The sequence below is a fragment of the Phyllostomus hastatus genome, unplaced genomic scaffold (genome assembly GCF_019186645.2).
Source record: "Phyllostomus hastatus isolate PE091 unplaced genomic scaffold, TTU_PhHast_1.1 phas_contig_38, whole genome shotgun sequence".
Classification (NCBI taxonomy): Eukaryota; Metazoa; Chordata; class Mammalia; order Chiroptera; family Phyllostomidae; genus Phyllostomus; species Phyllostomus hastatus.
The window spans coordinates 23,863,565-23,881,771 of record NW_025333869.1 but is presented as its reverse complement, the minus strand read 5'-3'; the positions used below and the strand labels follow the sequence as shown (position 1 = coordinate 23,881,771).

The following is an 18,207-nucleotide window of genomic DNA, read 5'->3' as shown; positions in this document are numbered from 1 at the left end:
AATACTTAAGTATTTCATGGGTTTTGGTACTGTTAGGATGATACTTTTAAATTTTAATTTCCAATTGTTCTTGCTAGTATAAAGTAATACAATTGATTGTTATATATTGATTGTCCTTCAACCTAGCTGAACTCACCTTAGATCTACAGCTTTTTTTAACAACCTTTCAAATTTTCTGTACAGACATACTGTCCATGAATAAAAATAGTCCTTGCTCTTTGAAAAACATTGTTAAAAAAACAAAGACAAGTCACATACTGGGAAAAAATATTTCCCTATCATATATGATGTAGCTGTTCTATTCCCACATATTTATGCAAGAGGAAAGAAGGTATATATCCCTCCAAAGATTTGTACATGAATGCTCATAGCAGCTTTATTTATAACAGCTAAAAGCTGGAAACAGCCCAAATGTCTGTCAACTGGTAAATGTACCAAAAAAACAAACTGTGGTATATCCATACAGTGTAATACTACTCAGCAATAAAAAGGAGTAACACATAACATGGACGAAAATATATACATAATAAAACCACATATACTAGAATGGAGGAAAATAAATTCATGGTTGTAGAGGATGTGAACCTAGATATGTGCTTCCATTCAACACTTATTCAGATTTAATATCAAGTACAATGTTAGCAACATGCTTACATACCATGTAACATTTATGTCATATTTCTCCTATGAAACATTTCTCATCAGTCTTTTGATTTTTCCCACCATGTGTACTGGGCACATTATAAATGCTTTTAAAATTGAGTAGAATGACTAAGTTAATTACTACTAACCAGGAACCCTACCTTATTTCAACTCCTAATGTTGAAAACTTTCTAATACATTGTTAATATGCCATTGTTTTTTTTTTTTTCCCCTTCCATTACTTCAAAGTCAGTTTGACCAATTCTCAAGGATGGAATAATATAAACTGTGAATCAGTAAACAGACTACCTGGGTCCAAGACATAGCTCTGCTACTTACTATATCTAGGGCAAACTACTTCTTTGAGTCCCAACCTATTAGCTCTTCATTTGTAAAATGAGGATGATATAAAACTTCCTCACAAAATTATTCTGAAGCTCAAACTATATAAAAGAACACTTCATAAATTGTCAAATGCCTTAGTTGTAATCTAGTAGATTTAAACATCTGTTTAGGACCCAGTCCAATTCCCCAAGAAAATCCTTTCGGGGAAAGAAAAAAAACTATTGACATGTGTTTCTTTTCCTTAAGAAAATGCAGCTAGAATAAAAGTGGTTAAAGTTTACTGTAACTATATAGGCAGACACTACTTACAAATGGAGAAGCAGCTCAAACGCCCAGCAAGAAGAGAAAGAGGCTTAGTATATCAATCTGATAAAACACTATTTAAGTTAAAAATAGTAAACCACCCAGCCAGTGTTGCTCGGTTGATTGGAGCATCGTCTGGGAAACCACAAGGTCATGGGTTCCATTACTGGTGGGAGCACATACCTAGGTTTTGGGTTCAGTCCCAAGGTGGGCACACGAGAGAGACAACAATTTGATGTTTCTCTCACATCGATGTTTCTCTCTCCCTTTCTCTCTCTCTAAAATCAATAAACATATCCTTGGGTGAGGATTAAAAATAAAAATAAAATAGATTTAAAATTTTTCATTATATAGAAACACAAACCTTTAACTAGTTTCCCAAATATACATACACATTCATTTAGCTTATCTCTTACATAGTCATACAACACACACACACACAGCACTATGATTTAATTATAGGGTTGGAGATTTCACTGTAAGAGCAACAGAGCTTAATACCAAGGGCCTGTGCGATTTACTTTTTGTTTACCTTCAAGCATTTTCCACTTTCAGAATAGAACCAAAGAAATGTTACATGTTGGGGACAGTGGCAGGGAGAGGCAAAGGGGGAAAATATGATATATGATTGCCTAGACAATTTAGCAATTCAACAATTCTCCTACCAACCTATTAATGTTTGTCAAATAAACTTCTAGCAAAAGTTTATTATCATCTATATATTCAGTCCAGTCAGACTCACAAGCCCAGCTCAATTTTCAGAAATATTCAAGAAATACTGCCTTGATATACCTAGATATCCTTAAAGATTAACTTCACATCTCTTCTAATTGTTCAGTTCTTGTAAGTTTCTACATATGCTTGAGAGGAGGGAGGAGAATATCTGTAAAGGGAATACAAAATTCCATTCAGATGTGTATATGTACTTGCATTTTTTGACTCAGGTCCCACACCCTCTATCACATTCTCAATGGATTTCATGAACTCAAACGAGGTTGAGAACTGCTACTACGTATTTCACAGAGTACACTTTTCAAATCTGAGAGCAGCAGTAATTATATCTCAGTTGATTATTAATTGCTAAGTAAAATAAGGCTTTCTGTCCACAAAAATGAAGGCTCACAAGCTTTATGACTGCATCCCTGAATTAAAAGAATTTGAACTCAACTGCCTTCTGAAAGACACTGCTTGTCAGTATACAACCCACTCTACAGTTTTAGAAAGGGTAACATCTCCTTAACAAAAAGCCAAGATTCACCTGCAACAACTTGGACTACCTAGCTGATAAAAACTTTCTTTTTCCAATAGTTTTTGCACCGTCTAAATTTTTCTGCAATAATTAAAAGTTGTATACAATTTGTCATCTATTTTACTACCTTAGTTACCAAGACACTAAATACTAAATTGCCAATGTAATTACCTGCTTACCAAAGCCCTGGTTTTCTGTACTTAAAAATAAAACTCGTTTTAAGAGGTCAAAGGACACAGCATCAGCCACCTAAAAAAAGGCAAAGTAGTCCTTTTCCTAGTTAGTCTATGTTAAATTTGTAAGAAACATTGCCATCAGCTATCTGAAATACTGGCAGGATTTAAGGCATAATGTTTCAAAACCAAAAATGACAAAACTTTTAAAGGTAAGTGATAAAACCTATGCTTCCCACGGAACAAAAAAAGTTAAATTTGAAGTTCATATTTCAGATTCTAAAATTGCACTCACAAAAAGAAATTTACACTCACAAGCTAAAAACCAAAGTTAAAGAAAAATCATAAAACGCCTATTTAAATTTCAAATCAAGGCCAAACATATTCAAGGCTGTTCATTTTCAGCTTCTTGAATATTTTCTGCCTAAGGTATCCGTTTTCTCCATAGAAACTCGATGAGAAAACTCCCTTTGAAATGTTTTATAAATTAAATTCCAGTGTTCCCGCTATGCGGAATGAATATTTCATTTGATTATTTTAGGAAAAGACTAGCCTCATTCATAAGCTACGTCTAAACCTAAAAGAGAAATATGTTTCTTTCCAGAACCTAAAAAAAAAAAATGAGCAAAAGAGTTGATGAAAGAACACTCCTGCCACGTCTTTTCCCCTCCCCCTCTCACGTAGTGGCTATTTCATCCCTTTCGAGTGCATTCCAAGGGAAAGTCGGAGCCGCAGCTCTCGGAGAAACCAGAAACAGTTAAGTTGAAATTGGCAAGCCGCCTTCGCCTTTCGGATCAATTCATCAAAGGAGATAGATCTAGGTTCTTATTCATCCCGTTCTAAAAGCAAACAGTCCAAAAATTCCAAGAGTCTTCTCCACTCTATCCGGGACACATAAGATGTTTAGTTCTTAAAATTGAACTGTATTTAATATACTCGATTATTTAGGAAAATAGTCTCATAGTTATGGTACCACTGCTCCCCCTTAAGACATAGACCTGGGGGCCATTCATGTACTCCAACTCAAGGTTCTCACACAACCATGGAATTCGTTTTACTAACGTGGACTTTAAAAGCAGCAAACTGCTGAGAAAGATGAACAGGGGAGAAGCTCCTGCGCTTAAAAAAAAAAAAAATCTGTGTAAAAAGTAGGAAGGAAAAGAAGGCTTCCCCGAAGACAGGGTGATCTGACAGCCGACTTCCTCAACCAGTCGGCAACTCGCCGCCCGGGGCTACGTCTAGCTGCTAAAGCAACACCGCGGTGCGCAACAGTTGAGTTAGCCCAGTACTTCTCTTCCTTGACCCCGTGGCTTTTCGATAGTGGGAAAAATGCCTCGAGGGCTTCAGCTCTGAGCTTTAAAATCCATTGTCCGTGGCCACATGCTAGCAATCTGCTGCCAGGGAAGCCAAAACCCCACGTCCCGCACGCGCATTCCATCAGTTTTGCAGGGAGGACCAGGTATGAGAGGAGCTCGGAAAAATCAACAGGGTGATTCCTTCCCGGGAAGGAATATTCACGAAAGTTCTGGTCCCCTGGGCGGGGACGGAGGCTGCCGCAGCCCGAACGAACGGCTGGAGGCGCCCACCAGGGAGGAGGTGAGAAGGGGAGCATACACCAGGGCAGAAAAGAGCCTCTGGGCCAGACAGGGGTCGCGCGGCGCAGGCCGAGGGGCCGAGTCCCCAGAAAGACCCTGAGGCTGCGGTGAAATACTGGCGAACCCTCGCCCCCCAAGCTATCCCACCAAAAGGGACAGGCACCGGACCACCAGAGCGATACGATAAGGACCACAGCTGCCTGAGGGCCTCGGCCTCAGTCTCCAAGATCCGGGGAGCGTCTCACCTGAGAAGTAGGGCAGGAGCGCCTTCTTCAGTCCCCTGTTGCCAGCACACGGGCGGGTTACCTACTGCTTCCCTTCTACCCGCTGGCGGCGCGACTGAGCGGCAGAGGGAGCCAGTAAGCCTTTTTATAACCTCTAGGCCGCCACGGCAACGCTGGATAGGAGGCGACTGCAGCCCTCTCTACGTGAGCCCTATCACACCAGCGTGCCACCGACTGCGCAGGCGCCCGCCCGGCCTCGCTCCCGCCCCCACACACCAGCCCACACCCGTCGCCCACGCCCACACTCTCCACTAGCGGGTGGAGTCTGAGGCCCGGGGGTGGGGCCGGCAGCCTGGCCTGGGACTTAACGCGCCTGCGCAAAATGCTCCGCACGCCGTTGGCTCGGTGGTTACCGCGGATTTGTCCTGCGCGTTCTCACCACGTTATTTAGCACCTGAATGGCGGGATCAGCCCCAGGATTAAAAGATGAAGCCTCCAGCAAGGAAATATCCTGAATATGAGAAGGGGAGCATGGTAGCGTAGAAAACAAAGCAGAAAGGAAGCTTCCGGTGGACAAGAATAAAGTACATCCCTGGTAGGGTACCGAGAGTGGTCCTGAGGCTTTTGCTTTTTAAGTTCTATCACCTCTGCTGTTGTGCAGATCTCGCTCCATCGCCCATCTTTATACTTTATCGGTAGAAAATGGACTCTGCACTTCTTTTTCTGGGTTCTGTTCCTGGCCCAGTTAACCTCTGGGCGTTAACCTCTCTATCTCAGTTTCCTCATGTGTAGAATAGTAATCAGGGTAGATACCTCATAGGATTATTGTGAGAAGTAATATGTACCTAATGTTCTTAGCACAAGCATAACATACAGAAAGGACTTGGTAAATATTAGATTGTGTTGTTGTAACATAAAAGACACCTAATGTTGTTTTTGGTCTTAGTCTAACATTTTCCTTGGTCATTGTATTCGTAAAAGAAGAAAGCCTTACTATCAGGAAGCATATACATTGAAAGAGATAATCTTTCTCTTGTCAGGGAAAGGGAAGAATGCCTTCTCTAAGATTTACTGTCCGCCAAAAATTGTTTCTGAAGTTTTCCATGGATGCTAAAAAACATAGTGATTAATAATTAACATTTGACTGTTATCTAGGAGGTGGGGTTCATTATACAGATACAGAAATAGAGAAAGCTTACTTTGGGAACCCTAAGCAACCAGAAAATAACTATACAGTAATCTCCCCTTATCTGGGATTTCACTTTCTGCAGTTTCCGTGGTTTCAAGTTACTTGCCATCAATCATGGGATGAAAATATTATATGAAAAATTCCATAAGTAAACAATTTAGTAAATAATTCCTAAGTTTTCAAATGTACACCTCTGAGTACTGTGATGAAATCTTGAGCCAGCCTGCTCCATTTTACCCAGGTCATGAATCATCCTTTTGTCCAGCTTACCCATGATGGTTATGCTCCCCACCTATCAGTCACTTAGTAGACAGCCCTGTAGGTTATCAGATCCACTGTCCCAGTATCACAGTGCTTGTGTTCAAGACCTTTTTTTTACTTAATGGCCCCAAAGCGCAAGATTAATGAGGCTGGCAATCTGGATATGCTAAAGAGAAGCTGTAAATGAAAAGGTTAAAATTCTTCACTTAATAAGGAAAGAAAAAATCATATTTTAAGGTTGCTAAAAATGAATGTTCCATCTGTTAAATTGTGAAAAAAAAAAGAAAAAATTCATGCTAGTGTTGCTGTTGCACCTAAAACTGAAAAAATTATGGCCACAGTGTGTGACAAATCCTTAGTTAAGACGAAAAAGGCATTACATTTGTGGGTGGAATGCATGAACAGAAAGCTTTGTGTTCCAGTTGACAGCAAAGTGTTGCACCAGAAAGTACTGATCCTCAGCAAGGGGTCCCCTGAAGTGAGTGACCATTTTAACACAACTTTGATTACAGTACATTGTTATACTTATTCTATTTTATTATGTTATTAATATCTTACTGTGCCTAACTCATAAATTGAACTTTATCATAAGTATGTATGCATTGAAAAAAACCCATAGTATTGATTATATATAGGATTTGACACTATCTGCACTTACAGGTATCTACTAGAGATTTTGGAACATACCCTCTGTGGATAGGGGAGACTGCTATATAGTGATGTCTAAATCAACTGTTCTGAAAACATGGTCAGGGTGGCCAGGGTCAAAATTATTTCATGGTAAGATTTTATTTGCCTTTTTCACTGTAATGAAAGTACAATGGAGTTTTCCACAGTGAACATGTTCTGTACAACAGGTTGAATACAGAAGCAGATTTGAGAATTAGGCCAGACATTAAAGAGACTTACAGAAAGATGATATAATGCCTCTTTTCTCACTAAATTCTTTTTACTTTGGAAAATATAGTTACTTTTGGTTTAAAAATGTTATTTATGTGAACATGCATCAGATTTATTATTGTTTTTAAATGAATTAATAAAAATATTTTACAGGTTTGTTTTGATTCCTAACACAGTAAGTGTTGATAGATAAGATTCACATAAAAGCTTTTGGGAGTTCTCAGTACTTTTTAGGAGTGTGAAATGGTCATGAGACCAGAGAGTTTGAGAACTGCTAGTGTAAACCAATAGCAGTGAGCCACCCCTTAACACAACAGGCTAAGATCTGCTAGAAAATCTTTGCCTCAAATGGAGTTGTAAACTTATCCACCAGCCCTATGTAGAGCAGAGTGAAAATTGTCAATTACCCTATAAATAAAATAGCTCCAAATCTTGAGGCAGATTTACTGTAAAGCTAAGAAAATTTCAGGGACATTCATTTGCACTAGCCCTTTCCAAGGCCCTGGAAGAGGCCCTAGCAATATGTTCACATGGTATATGCTTTTGTAAAATTTATAAAAGTAAATGTTTTTAACTGCAATGTTTTTAAGTATATTTTATTGATTATGCTATTACAGTTTCCCATTTTTTTCTCCCCTTTATTCCCCCCACCTACCCTGCATCCCCCCTTCCACCAGCATTCTCCCACCGTAGTTCATGCCCATGGGTGGTACATGTAAGTTCTTTGGCTTCTCCATTTCTTTTACTATTCTTAACTTCCCCCTGTCTATTTTATACCTACTATTTATGCTTCTTATTCTGTGTACCTTTTCCCCTATTCTTCCCTCCCCTTCCCCACTGATAACCTTCCATGTGATCTCCATTTCTGAGATTCTGTTCCTGTTATAGTTGTTTGTTTTGTTTTTGTTGTTTTTTAGGTTTGGTTGTTGATAGCTGTGAGTTTGTTGTCATTTTACTGTTCATATTTTTTATCTTCCTTTTTTTTCTTAGGTAAATCCCTTTATCATTTCATATAATAATGGCTTGGTGATGATGAACTCCTTTAACTTGACCTTATCTGGTAAGCACTTTGTCTGCTCTTCCATTCTAAATGGCAGCTTTGCTGGATAGAGCAATCTTGGATGTAGGTACTTGCCTTTCCTGACTTCAAATGCTTCTTTCCAGCCCCTACTTGCCTGCAAAGTTTCTTTTGAAAAATCAGCTGATAGTCTTATGGGAACTCCTTTGTAGGTAACTGTCTCCTTTCCTGTTCCTGCTTCTAGGATTCTCTCCTTATTTTTAATCTTGGGTAATGTAATAATGATGTTCGTGAGTTCCTCCTTGGGTCCAATTTCTTTGGGACTCGCTGAGCTTCCTGGACTTCCTGGAAGTCTATTTCCTTTGCCAGATTGGGGAAGTTCTCCTTCATTATGTTTTCAAATAAGTTTTTGACTTCCTGCTCTCCTTCTAGTGCCCCGATGATGTGGATGTTGGAACATTTAAAGTTCTCCCAGAGGTTCCTGAGCCTCTCTTCATTTTTTTGAATTCTTATTTCTTCATTTTGCTCTGGTTGAATGTTTATTTCTTCCTTCTGATCCAAACCATTGATTTGAGTCCCAGTTTCCTTCCCGTCACTGTTGGTTCTCTGTACATTTTCCTTTATTTCACTTTTCATAGCCTTCACTTTTCCTTATTTGTAATCAAACTCAACCATTTCTGTGAGCATCCTAATTACCAGTGTTTCAAACTGTGCAGTTTGCTAGATTGGCTATCTGTTTGTCGCTTAGTTATACTTTTTCTGGAGTTTTGATCTCTTCTTTCATTTGGGCCATTTTTTTTGTCTTGGTGTACCTGTTAAGTAGTAAGCGGTGGAGCCTTAGATATTTGTGGGGGATGGGGGCAACCCATGTGGCTGTGTTGTGGCACTGTATGTGGGGGAGGGGTCCAAGAGGGAACAATGGCACTTGGTCAGCTCTCCACTGACTTTTAGTCATTTGCTCTGCTACCCACAAGTAAACTGGGCCCTCTGGTGCTGATTCCCAGGTGGGTGGTTTTGTGCACATTGTAGGGTGGGTCTCCAACGCACTCTTCTGTGAGGCTGGGAATTTCTCCCGCTGCCTCAACCCTCAACAGGTGTTTTCAGTCAGAGGTTTTGAAGGTTTATTTCCCCACACTGGAACCCTGGGTTGTGCCGTCTGTCATGCTCCCCAGTTGTTCCTCCCAGTTTATCTGCACATGAATGTGGGACCACCTGGTCCACCAGCCGTTGCCTTGCTCTCCTAGTCCTCCAGCCACCACCTTGCCATGAGTCCTCTCCATCCCAGCTGCACATCTCCACCCCTCCTACCAGTCTGGATGGATGTTTCTTCTTTAACTCCTTGGTTGTTGGACTTCCATACAGTTTGATTTTTTTGGCAGTTCTGGTTGTTTTTTGTTTTTAAATTTGTTGTTGTCCTTCTTTTGGTTGTTTGAGGAGCAAATTGTATCTACCTATGCCTCCATCTTGGCCAGACTTCAACTGCAATCTTTAGACTGCTAATTTTTCCTCACTGATTTGTCCTCTGTCACACTTGTCTAGTGGTATTGGAGTGACTAACAAGCATTTTAAAAATGTGCAGAAGGGAAGTTGAGTTATAATACATTTGGTATGAGTTTAACAGGATATATTTTTGTGATTCATAGTGACTTCCATGCACAGTTAAGACATTGCCAGCGGCTCCAATATAGGAATGGAATCCAAAAATATTCCTACCACTCATTTTGTCTACCCACCCAGAACTATAAAACAAAGTTGAAGGGCCAGACATTTTATGGCTATTTGAATGTGTCCTATGTTCTAGCATCAAGAATATATGAATAATGGAGGAGAAGCAAAGTTGAAATGGTAGTGAGCCTAAAACTAATCTATGCGAAATTCTTCCAATTATTGGATATGTAAAATTTTAATTAAAGATTTAGAACTTACCAATGCTTAGTCAATAAAAGGAAAATTTTTTATCAGAATTTAATGAGGTTAGTTTGGATTATAAGTTCATCTTGTGTGAGATATAAGAATATAACATTCTGGCGGTGGTTGGTGTGTGGCTCAAGGGATTGAGCACTGGCCTGTGAACCGAAAGGTCACTGGTTCAATTCCCAGTAAGGGCACATGCCTGGGTTGCAAGCCAGGTCCCTGGTTGGGGGTGTGCGAGAGGCAGTCAACTGATGTTTTTCTCTCATATTGATGTTTCTTCCTCTCTTTCTCCCTCCCTTCCCCTCTCTCTGAAAATAAATAAAATATTTTTTAAAAATTTACATTATGTTATGAATAATGAGTTGTAAAGCTGAAAGAAACTTCTAACCTATCCCTGTTAATAACATTTGGTTGCCCATAAAGGACATTTCATATCAAATCTAAATATGACTACTTAACCTGGTCATCCCTGCTTGGTTACAGTGAAGATGGGAGGTAACTTGGGGAGTAGAGAAAGGATGATATGACTTCCCTTAGAATAGCCGAACATTAGAGCAGAGCTGCTCTAGCTTTAGAACCATATACCTCCAATAAATATCTTCTTTTTGCATCTGAAAAAGTTGAACATGTTCATCAATTAGTGAATGTTCCTTGAATAAAGTATTATTAGTAGCTATGGTAACAACTAAGGACCAGAAGTGATTTTAAACTCTGTCAACCTAGTCCTCACACTAAGCACCAAGAAACAGCAGCTTCCTACTAAAGAAATTTGAAGTCTGTGATTTAATGAAGGTAGCTATAGAAACAAGGCCCAGCCCAACTCATCTAACTAGATTAATCCAACCCCTCACATAACAATTTAGCAGAAGAAGAAGTGTGTTCATTGTTAGGTGTGGGCACTACTTACCAGAAAATAATACTGTCCTACACACAATGTCTAGCATTCATTAGAAAACCATGAGACACAGAAAACAAAAAAATCCATTGTCAAGAGATAAAGTAGTCAATAGGAATGGATGCAGAGATGAGCCAGATGTTGGAACTATCAGATAAGGACTTCAAACTAACTAGTGAACAACATGCATGAACAAATGGAGAATTTAAATAGAAAGATGAAAATGATAAGAATCAAATAAAAATACTAGGAAAATAATCCCATGATATTCAGAGATGAATAATCCTTGGTGGACTCATTGGCGTACTCAACACAGCTGAGAAAAGAGGATAAGTCATCCAAACAAATATGTAAAGGGGAAAAGAGTGAAAAACAAACAGAACAGAATATCCAAAAACTGTGGGATAATATCAACCAATCCTACATATGTACAGTTGGAATCCCAGAAGAGGGAGAAAATGGGACTTTAGAAATATTTGCAAGTGAGAGGCTTTAGCAGCCATGGTTCCCAACATGCCCTTGGCTGAACTGCTCCCAGAGAGTTATGAAGGCATCTGGGCCATGTGGCTGAGCCTTCCAGGGCATGCAAGAGTACCCAGTCACCTAAATTGGCCAAAAAATTCTGTGTCTGCCATCTAGCTACTTGGGGACATTCTAAAGGACATGGTAGCTTCTAGCTCAGAGGTAGAAATAAAGCTGAAGGCTACTATAGATGCCAGGAGACTAGTGAGTAATGACATGGTAGAGGAGCTAATTGAGAAGAATCTGGACACCCCTCCATGCAAAAATGGTTTTCTTCTAGATGGCTTCTCTTGGACTGTAAGGATGCAGAAATATTTGATAACCTCATAGAGAAGAAATTTGATTCTATGGTTGAATTCTGCATCCCAGACTCTCTGCCATTCTGGGAATCACAAGGATGATCTCTTTAGTGGCTGTTCCTGCCATGAGGATTTCAATACCCCCAAGGGAGTCCATGAAAGATGACATCATGGGGGAACTCTTGGTTCTCCAATCAGATTATAATAAGAAGACCTTGAAAATCCACCTGGAGAGCCACTACACACAGACTACCCCAGTGGTGGAGTTCACTGGCACATCCCAGAGCCCTGATGTCCTGTTTCCAAGCATCCTAGCAGCCTTCTCCAAAGCCAAATCTTAGTAACAGGTGAAGCCATACCACTGCTCATCACTCTGCAGCACGATCCCTGCTCTTAGGTGCAGGGCAGAGGAGAGGGGTGCTCAGGGTAATGATGTAGAGCAAAGAGTGGTGAGGGGCTCAAAAAAATATCAAAAAAGCATCAGTGTTGTAGTGATGCTATTTCTTTATGGTAGAATTTCTACTATATGTAAAAGAAATATGGCTAAGTAATTTTTTAAAAACTGGAGGGGATAAGAAGGTACAGTGCTAGTTCTTAGAAATCAGTTTTCATTTACTCTGGACTTGTGATGATATTTTCTTTTCTTTTTTTAAGTATATTTTATTGATTATGCTGTCATAGTTGTCCCAATTTTTCCCCTTTGCCCCCCTCCACCTGGTACCCCCCCCTTCTGTCCAGCAATTCCCCTCCTTAGTTCATGTCCATGGGTCATGCACATAAGTTCTTTGGCTCCTCCATTTCCTATGCTCTTCTTAACATCTCCCTGCCTATTTTGTACCTACCAATTATGCTTCTTTTTTTAAAGATTATATTTATTTATTTATAGAAAGAGGGGAAGGGAGGGAGAGGAATATCAATGTGTGGTTGCCTCTCATGCACCCCCCAACTAGGGACCTGGCCTGCAATCCAGGCATGTACCCTGACTGGGAATCAAACCAGTGAGGTGATCCTTTGGTTCGTAGGCCAGCACTCAACCCACTGAGCCACATCAGACAGGGCAAATTATGCTTCTTAATCCCTGTACCTTTTCCCCAATCTTCCCCTTCCCCCTCTCCACTGGTAGCTCTCCATTTTTATGATTCTGTTCCTGTTGTAGTCTTTTGCTTAGTTTGTTTTATTGTTTTTGGTTTTTTAGATTCAGTTGTTCATAGTTGTGAGTTTGTTGCCATTTTACTGTTCATATTTTTATCTCCTTTTTCTTAAATAAGTCCCTTTAACATTTCATATAATAAGGGCTTGGTGATGATGAACTCCTTTAGCTTTACTTTGTCAGGAAAGCACTTTATCTGCCCCTCCATTCTAAATGATAGCTTTGCTGGATAGAATAATCTAGGTTGTAGGTCCTTGCTTTTCATCACTTTGAAAACTTCTTGCCGGTCCCTTCTAGCCTGCAAAGTTTCTTTTGAGAAATCAGCTGATAGTCTTATGGGAACTCCTTTGTAGGTAACTCTTCTTTTCTCTTGTTGCTTTTAAGATTCTCTCCTTTTCTTTAACCTTTGGTATTTTAAATGTGATGTGTCCTGGTGTGGTCCTCTTTGAGTCCAATTTCTTTGGGACTCTGTGTGCTTCCTGGAGTTGTATGTCTATTTCCTTTGCCAAATGAGGGACGCGTTCTTTCACTATTTCTTCAAATCAGTTTTCAGTTTTTTGTTCTCCCTCTTTTCTTTCTGACATCCCTACAATTTGGATGTTGGCACTTTTGGAGATGTCCCAGAGTCTTTTTATTCACTCCTCACTTTTTTGAATTCTTGTTTCTTCATTCTGTACTGGTTGACTGCTTATTTCTTCCTTATGTTCCAAATCATTGATTTGAACCCCAGCTTCCTTCCCTTCTCTGTTGGTTCCTTATGGATTTTTTTTTTATTTCACTTAGTGTAGCCTTCATTTCTTTCCCTGTGCATTTGCCATGCTCATTGAAATCTCTAAGCATCCTTACTGCCAGTTTTTTGAAGTCTGCATCTGACAGGTTGACCATCTCTGTGTCACTTAGTTCTATTTCTGGAGATTTTATCTGTTCTTTACTTGGGTCATATTTCTTTGTCTCCTCAATTTGGCAACCTCCCTGTGTTTGTTTCTGTGTATTAGGTACAGCTGCTTTGACTCTGTCTTGGTGCAACTGTTACATTGTAAGCGGTGGAGCCTTAGGTATTCTCCTGGTTGGGGCAACTTGCTTCACTGCTTTGTGATGCTGTATGTGGGGGAGGGGTCAGAGAGAGAACAATGCTAGTTGCTTGGCTCTCACCCCATTTCCAGTCACTTCCCACACTTCCTATACACAACTGACAACCCTCTAGCTGCTGCCCTGGTGCTGAATCCCAGAGTGGGTGGGTTTGCATACATTCAAGGCTGGTGCGGGCCCTTTAAATAGACTTTCCTGAGAGACTGGCTGTTCTTCTGCTGCCCCAACCCCCACTGATTTTTACAGCCAGAAGTTATGATGCTTTATTTTCCTGGCACTGGAACCCTGGGCTGCGCAGTATGGCCTGAGGCTGGGATGGCTTGTTCCCCAGGTGTCCCTCCTGGTTTTTATCCACCACAGGTGAATATGGGACCACCCATTCCAGCCGCCACCACCACTGCCTCACTGCTGCTGCCATACATCCTCTCTGCCCCAGTTCCCGTCTCTGCCCTTCCTACCCATCTGGATGAATATTTCTTCTTTAATTTCTTCAAACTTCCATCCAGTTTGATTTTCTAGTAGTTCTGGTTGTATTTTTTTTTAGATTAGTTGTGACCTCTCTTATGGTTGTGCATGGAGGTGAAACGTGTCTCTCTACACCTCTATCTTGGCCAGAAGTCTTGTGACAATATTTTCTAAAGCTGGTGCCCTGAGTCCTCAGCTTTTAACTCAGAATCTCATGGGCTGCCTGCTCAGGAATGCAGGAAATCAAACCGTTGTCCTGTCTGTCCTATAGCTTGAGACAGGGAGGGCTTAACTACCCTGGTTCCTCACACCATGAGATCAAAAAATCATCTACACATTGAAAGAGATATGGGGTGTGCTGTTGGGGAGGGTGGCAAATCAAGTTTACAGGAGTCATAGGGAGAGTAGGGCAGGCTGGTCTCACTCCCTTCCTGACTTACTGCTGATTTGATATTCTACCTGCTTTCATGGGTAAGCTCTCAGCAATCACCCAATGTGTACTGCAATCCTATGCCTTTCTTTTATCCATGATATGTGAATGGCTCCTTTAAATGAATGAGAAATTGTCATAATCAACATCATCCAAAGACTGTCCTTCCTAACTTCAAGTCCCATGACTGGAATCACTCAACATCACTGTGATGTATTTTCAATGAGGTGCCTTTCTTAACTGACCAAATGCTGCCTTGTTTGGTCCCTAAATCAATAAATTTGTCATATATGTCATATATTTTTTCTTTCAGAAATAATGACATAGACAACATTCCAAAACATAAAAATATATCAAAGTGCAGATCCAAGAAACTTACTTTACTCCCAATCAAGGGTGACCCCATGGCCTGATAAGCTTGAGTCACATCACTAATGTGACAACCTGTCTCACCACAGTGATTGGTTTAGGAATGGGCACTTAACCCAGTTCCCAAATGATTCATGACACTCCTTTAACCTCAGGAGTTGTTTCTCCAGGAAGAAGAGATTGTAGCCTAAGTTGATCCACATAGAGACCAATACTTTTGTTTCATGCCTGGGGGTCGACATACTCTCTGGATAAGAACAAGAAAATAAATAGCCCTAAGATCTTCTGGCAGCCATTTTCCCATCATGAAAGAAGCCGACATGAGCACAAAGCCAACCCATAAAGCAAGTCAGAGCAGAGAGGAGCTGAGAAAAACCTTAATTCAGTGGAATCTGAGGTTTTACATATAGTTGGATGTTTTAGCCATGCAATCTAATAAATTTCCTTATTGTTTAAGCAAATTAAACTTGAGTTTTCTTAAGTCTCAATTGCAAGTAACCAAACACCTCTTAACTGATGTAGTACCTAGCATTAGTATTATGAGTCCTTTTAGAAGAGGCTCCAGTTCAGTCTTCAACTGTTTTTTTGTTTTGGAAAGTTTCTAATTCCAACAGATGTACCATATTTTGCCGTGTATAATACACACCCATGTTTTTGACCCAAACTTTTGGGGAAAAAGTTTTTGTTTTAATTTTTTAATTCAGTTTTTATTTATTTATATTTAAATACTTTTTGTATTGTAAAGGAATTTTAGCATTTATTTTTCAACATACTATGGTACACAAAATTTTATATAACACATAATTATAAAACACAAGAACAGATACAAGGTATTTCAGGTACTACCTATGCATAATGTGCATCCTTATTTTCCCCTCAAAAATTTGGACAAAAGTTATGCATAATACATGACAAAATATGGTACTTGTTTTCCAAAAGTAAAACAATGGTATCAGAAGAATACCACCTTTTACCAAGTACCTGTTGTAATAAGGAAGCCTATTTTAGTTATTTATTTATTCATACGTTCAAATGTTTATTGAGAAAAAAAAAAAACAGCACTGACCATTGTGGCTCAGTCCCACAAAGCAAAAGGATGCCAGTTTGATTCTCCTGGTCAGGGATCATGCCTGCATTGCAGGTTCAGTCTCTAGTGTAGGCGCATGCAGAGACAGCTGTTCCTGATTGATGTTTCTCTCACGCATTAATGTTTCTTTCCCTCTTTCTTCCTCCATTCCCCCTCTCTAAAAAGTTTTTTTAAACCTCAAATATTTATTGAGCACCTACAACATGCCAGGCATTTTATCAGGCATTGCAAATTCATTGATGAATGAAGCATAGTTATTTACCAACTTTTGTTGTGAACAATTTATGAATAGCATGACAGCTATATCAGGTTCCATTTTCTCCTGTTCCATTTTCTGCTATCTTTCCTTAGCAATGAATGTATCACTCTTTGGATATAAATATCACTCTTAACACTAACTATTAAATATTTTCAAGTGCTGTAGCTTTCAGGGGAATATCCAACAGCCATTTTGTTAAGCATAGGAAATGTTTACAAAATTTTAAAATATTTTACTAAAAACAATAAGTTACATTTTAGGAGAATGTTTCTGTTTATAAACAAACAGCATTTGACTTGACTGTCTGAAAGATTTGTAGAGCTTGGCCAGTCCATGCATTCTCCCACCCCAATGAACTTGTCAAGAGCTCAAAGGAACCACACAAGAATGCCAGAAATCTCAACTTTATTTGGTGGAATAAGACTCAAGAGTTTAGGACCTAGAATTTATTCAGTCTCAGAGTTATAGTATTTGCTTGGAAGAAAATTTCAGTCCGGAAGGAGCACTGGTGGCATCAGTGAGCACAGGTGCTTCTGGTCCACCATTAACAGTGAAGCAGGGTGACCCTAGGTGAATTGCTTTAATGGTTATGCTGAAATTTTCTTCATCTAGCAAATAGCCAAAAGAGTCATTTTGAGAATCAATTGAGATAGTTGTTCTGAAAGTTCTTGAAAAAGTACGAAGTCCTTACTATATTTATAAAAGTAATCATCATTGGATGCTGTATAGCATAGAATTAGTTGTATGAGGTTTTATTCTGTTGGTTTTTGATCACAGAACCAAAGTTGATGAATTTTACATCTGTTTCAATGACTTTGAAAAGAATTATGAAATGCAAGGATTAGTTTTAATCTGAATGGATGCAAGGGGTAAAGAGAAGGAAGCTTACTTGCAGCATCTATAATTAGTCCATGGTTAATGTTAGCTCTTAAGTTAACCCTAAAGTTAGAGAACACTGCTTCGTATCCTTTACCAATTTAAGGAATGCTTTTGAGTTATTCTACTAGATTGATTGCATTAATAGTCCCAATTCTTTCCTACTTCCTGTATCCATTCCTGTTTAGTGAAAAATAATAATAATTTACCTTGCCCAAAATGAGGTTTGGCTTTTACTCTCAGTTTCTGGGAGGTAATTTTATGCCTGATGGGAGCCTTGCGTCAGACACACTGGATAACAGTGTGATTTAGGGTAGGAGTTGACCACACCCAGTGGTCGTCGCAGAGTAGGGAGTAGCACACCAGAAGGACCAACAGTGTGATTTAGGGTGGGGACTTTGGGTGACAGAACCTTAGCATGAACTCTGGACACCAATGCGTGAGTGAGTTTCCCTAGCTGGCAGCATCCTACATGCATTGTCATACATGGATGCGGGGAAAGTACTGCATCCTGACTGTGGGGAGAGAACAATGGAAGCCGCACATTTAACACTTCCCTAGACTCCCTTTGTCTGATTTTAATCTGTACCTTTTCCCTGTAATAAGCCATCGCTGTAAGTATAATAGTTTTCAGTGAGTTCCACAAATCCTTCTATTGAGAGTGGTTTTGGGAACCCCTTGAACTTGCAGTCGGTATCAGAAGTGAGGGTGCTGTCCTGTGGGGACTGTTCCCTCTAACTTTGTGGTTGGCCTAAACCCCTCACTACACTGTTTGCCACGTAACCTTGTAATACATTCCCATTTTAACTCTGGGCCTGACTGTAAGACATGCTTTGTGACACAAGCAGAGACTCACATTTTTCCATTTGTGCTTTTGCCCTCTACCATCACCATCAAAAGAATGTGCTCGGCCCAGCTGGCTAGCAAATGAGAGACATGATGTGGTGCAGCGC

The 18,207-nt window shown here is 39.9% G+C and overlaps 1 protein-coding gene and 1 pseudogene across 3 annotated transcripts in view; one reads left to right on the top strand and one right to left on the bottom strand.

The window, feature by feature from the left end:
- The window catches only part of P4HA1 (prolyl 4-hydroxylase subunit alpha 1), an 88,942-nt gene extending 84,248 nt beyond the window's left edge, over positions 1–4,694 (bottom strand). For 2 of the 3 annotated variants that reach the window (XM_045842310.1, XM_045842309.1), the window contains exon 1: positions 4,553–4,694. The gene's annotated coding sequence lies outside the window, so the exon portion shown is untranslated. Of the gene's footprint in view, positions 1–2,082; positions 2,174–4,552 lie in introns of all 3 variants that reach the window. The other variant, XM_045842311.1, reaches the window with a different exon arrangement.
- Positions 4,695–11,209: 6,515 nt separating this feature from the next.
- On the top strand, positions 11,210–11,870 carry LOC123820978 (annotated as a pseudogene).
- Positions 11,871–18,207: the final 6,337 nt, after the last annotated feature.